The following is a 4867-nucleotide window of genomic DNA, read 5'->3' as shown; positions in this document are numbered from 1 at the left end:
TTGAGTGTCTAAATTGATAAATTATCCTAACCCAAGAAACAGGATGTTATGGCCTTCAAAAGCAAAATGTAAATGATTTTTAAAAGATGTTGTGCATTTGAGGGAAACAGTGTTTTTCTTCATGTTTTTATTGTTGAGTAATAAGGTCAAGTTAAGTGTTTTTTGAAACAAGCCATATGATTTTGGTACTTATCTGAGTAACAGAAGCCATAATCTGCAGGAATGATTAAATTGTCCAATCCATCACCTGGCTAAGGCACAAACATCCTCTATAGCACAATTTTGTGTATTACTCAGATTATATTTTAATTTTCAAATTGCTTCTTGTGAATGCAGTTCTGTGTAACAAAATGTCCCCTTGTAGTCAGAGTCCATTATTAATTATACTGTTATAAACTTGCTTACTAATTCCCTCATTATTTCCCTCAGTATTTTTTCCTATCCTACAGAGACAGGCAGGCAAAGCCCAAGGCACTAATTAAAAGCAGGTGAAGAATATAAGCAGGAAACCAGGGATAAGCAGTGGCCAAGGGCTATTACTAAATAAAGCCTTTCTGAACAGAGAATTTCACAGCTTAATGGGATTGTGTTGAGAAGCAGTCTCAATTACAAAGGCACCAACTGAGAAATCCAGAAGGGTTTCAACATAAAGCACAGCTCTTCATTTCGATTTCTGTAGCCTTCCAAATCCAATATCCATATTTAATGGAATATCCTAGGGTAATTTGTGGGATATTACATGAAAAATATTTATTTATATAAATAAATATATGTGTGAAAAATCTGTAACTATTTTGATGCAACGCACACTTATTTAATGGTTTGATGCAACATATTCTTATTAAATGGTTTGATATAATCATTCAACCTAAATTGCATGTCAGCCAGCTCATAATATACTACGGTCTATGTTAAGATAAGGACATTAAAATATAGTTGATTGTAAATAATAGCACTTAACTAACAGGTAGCATTTTATTTTATTCTGTTGGACACATACGGCTTGATTATTTAGGACTTTTTTAACATTGTGCAGGGAACCCATTTGCAAACTAGAATGACCTGTACCTCACCAGAGTGACTGCTTTAAAAACTTACCCCCTGACTCCACAGACAGGGAGCCCACACTCCGATTTGGCCTTTGCACAGCAGGCTGCAGGGTGTGGGGGAGACGCTGCTTTTCCTGAGCATGGGCTCTCATGAGTGCCCTGTTCCTCCTCATGGTCTGTGTCACCTCCCTTTTAGATTGTCACTCTGCCACCTAAGGGCTGAGTAGCACTGAAACTGGGAGATAAATGGGATTTGGCTTATGCACTGCCAGGGGAAAACAAGGTGTTCTCTAAAAGTAACCTCATTCTACAATCCACACCAAACTGGAACACACACACAGAGTGTGCAATACCTTTTCTCTACCTGTGTGCTGTAGTTTTTTGGTTCAGCTCTCTTACAGAGATGAAGATAGATGCTCTGACTCTTCCACCCTCCCATCCACTGGTCTCCTTTACCTTTTCAAGTGTCCCAGTTAGAAGCTCCTTGGTGCAATCAGAGGAAGGGGAGTGTGTGGGTTCACATGCAGTTTGTGCGGTATTCACAGCTGCCTGTGGGCCAGTGGTTGTGAGTACAGAGCTGAGAGACCCCTGCAGCTGATACTGCCCAGTGTGACCATGCAGGAGCTGTCAGAGAAGTGTTTCCTTCTTTAAGCTGCTTCTGAACTGCAGACTCCCTTATTCTTCCCCTCCACAGTACACTGCCTGTATTCTGGGGATAACCATTCCTCTAACTATCCAGAACTTTTCTAAGGGATCCACTTCTGCACTTGAGAGGACTCCGACTTGCCATGGAAACCGGCAGGTGCTGTTGCCAGAACTGAAGGGAAGTGGCCCAGTGTCCCTGTTCATCTGCACCCTGGCTGTCCTGCATGCTCAAGGCTCAGCAGCTCCAAAGCAGCTCGTGCAGATCAGGGTGACCTGCCTGTGGGGCTGCCCCTTTAGCTCTGAGGGACAGAGGCCATGCATGTGGGCGAGGACACTGATGGGCTTTTGCGGACGTGCTGTTGGTTGCCAAAGGGTCCAGACCGATGCAGCTCCTACAATAACTCCCATAAGGTGGGAGAGGGTGAGAGCTCAGGTCTCCCAAAGGCTCAGAAGAGCCCTCTGGGTGGTGTGGCTTCTGTGATTCACAGAGACACACTCAGGAGGGGATGGACTCTCTGGTCCATGAGACACCAAAAAAGGCTCCATCCTCTGTCCCTGCTTGGTGTCACTGCCAGGGCAGGGACTGCCCCCACGAGGTGCCACCTCCTCCCCCACATGTACTCCCCTCTCTCTCTGGCCCCATCAGCAACACACCGCTGCCAGTCTCCTTCCTGTGCTCATTCCCATTACAGGTATAGAAACAGACACAGATATTTTAGGGAAAAAACCCATGATAAATGGTGTTGCCTCTGCAGGAGAGACATCACAGCTTTCCTTTGCTCTCACTGCATTATACTGTACTCCAGACAGACGCCTGTACTTCTGACAGATAACTGGGCAATCAAGTTTTGAGCAAGCCGTGATAAATCAAAAATAGCTGCTGGCCATGGAGATGGTGCCATACACAACAAATGGGATCATATGGTTCTGCTCTAGCTGTGTGCCATTCTCAAGCCTCTGTAAGCACACCTAGGTTACAGAAAGCTACATATGAAGCTTCAGTGAAGCCAGGGGCTGTTTTTCTTTAACATATGTGTCTAACAGTTGTTCAATTAAAAATGAAATATTAACTTAGGCACATCCTTCAGCATGGCTATGACCCACTGAATCAGTAAGAAAACTGCATCACTGCACACAATTTCTAAAACACATAAATAATGGAATTTTTGTGCAAAACTTTTAAAATTTTTATTCTCTGATTCCTCTTCGGTCCATTATGGTGTTATTGACTATTATTATCTGTAATAGCATAAAGATGTAAACACTTATTTGTTCACAGCTTTATATATAACATCTCAGAGAAGGCTGTTAGGTTTGTGACATTAAAAACTGAAACCAGAAAAGAACAAAAGAGCAAAACCAGAAGAAAACTACAGTGAATTACAGTATGAAATCTATTTACACACATTAATCTATACAACATCATAATCTGTACATTTTGTAAAAAATAATCACATTCATTTACATACTCTTTAATTTTTACCATACTTGACAGATATAAAGTTATTACAAAGATGACAAAAGAGAAATTTGATGTAATACTCATACTAATGTGTCAGGGCAAAAAAAGCTGCAGGTAATCATAAACTTATTACAGTGCTTTGGGAAATAAGAGGAGTTTGGGACATTTCAGTCACTCTTTTTTTTTCTGAGAATGGAGATGTTCCTGACTTAGATTTAACTACACCAGCTATCATTGGGCAGAACCAGATTCAACAGAGTGGCAAAACCGTATCACAGAACGCTCCTTTTAAATGCTATCCTGATGTATTCTTGTAACACACATGTTAGAACACTTTTTAATTTTTTTTTTTTCAGCAACAGAATAGCACTGCGTCCTAACTTCTGTATTTGGTCGTGTCAGGGTAGTACTGACAGCCCACAGCTGAAATAGGCACTCATGGTAACATGAAGGTATTTCCTGTATCACTGTGCACAGACAGTAATTGCTGAGACGATGACCCTTATACACATAGCAGCTTTGTCTGCAGGTTACCTGCCAGTTTTTTCTTTTTGTCAAACAAATTTAGGGCTTGATTTTTCCTTAAGGATGTCTGAAAAAATCTGTATAGACTGAATTTGGAGTTTATCCCAAATCACTTTGCTGAACTGGGCAAATTCACAGTTAACAGAAGATGATTTTTAGAAAAATAGAGGACAAATGGTGCAGATGATTCATCTTAGTCTTTGCACATGGACTGTGTGATACCTGCACCTGGCAATGTCTTATTTCATCAATCTGTCCCAGACAGAGTCTCTGGTCTGCTGAGGGTCTGTGATTGTTGCTTGCCTTTTTGGCATGTTAAAAGCAAAGGGAAGCCTAGGGTGAATCAGGACATGAAGCAGATGCTACAGTGGGGTAGGATAGCTCCAGCTTGACTGCAGAAGGTTTTTTGTAATGCTATTTGCCACCAATTATCTATTGCTGCTACAGTACACCCCATCACAGCTTAGACTGGGTATTCTTCAGCTGGCTACCTGCAGTTCAACATGAAGAAAATCTTGGGTACTGTAAAGTGCTTTCTTTTAGCATATGGCCCCTCCTACAAACGGCAAAAACCAAAAGCCTTACTCAAAACAACTAAAATTGGTTGGAAGCTGAGGCCAGGCAAATCAAAATGGAACATAAGCCTGTGGGATTTATCAAGGAAGGCAGGGACACCTGACCCAATGAACTGTGGGATCCTCCATTGCCTGACCTTTTGAATTACACGGCACATTTCTCAAAGGGTAACTTTGGCCAGCCCAAGGAAATCGGCTTACAAAGGAGTATCTGTCTAATATTACCCAGACAGTTTAATGATTCTGCTGGAGGGATACATCTTACCTGATTCTATATCTGGAGTGAGAAATATAAGTACCAGCCAGCTACCCCAGGGTCATTTTATGCTAACTACAGAGAAAACCAGGTCCAGCTTACCTGCCTCAGATGCCCAACTGAACATGGAAGGAGTCATCTTCAACTAGTGCCTATTTCTCTATGATGACTGTGGAAGGCACTTGAAAAGTGTTTTTAGCTCAAACATGCAGCTTTTAGACACCAAAACCAGGGCAGATGAGTTTCAACTGAGTTTATCAAGCACCCAGCTGAAATTGACTCTACAGAGGAAAATTTATATTTTTTAATTGGGGTTAGTAAGTGGAGAGCAAGCTGTCACTGTGTTCCTCAGCAG

This window comes from Anomalospiza imberbis, chromosome 1 (genome assembly GCF_031753505.1).
Source record: "Anomalospiza imberbis isolate Cuckoo-Finch-1a 21T00152 chromosome 1, ASM3175350v1, whole genome shotgun sequence".
Lineage (NCBI taxonomy): Eukaryota > Metazoa > Chordata > Aves > Passeriformes > Viduidae > Anomalospiza > Anomalospiza imberbis.
The sequence above is the reverse complement of the archived record's forward strand: the minus strand, read 5'-3'. Positions refer to the sequence as shown.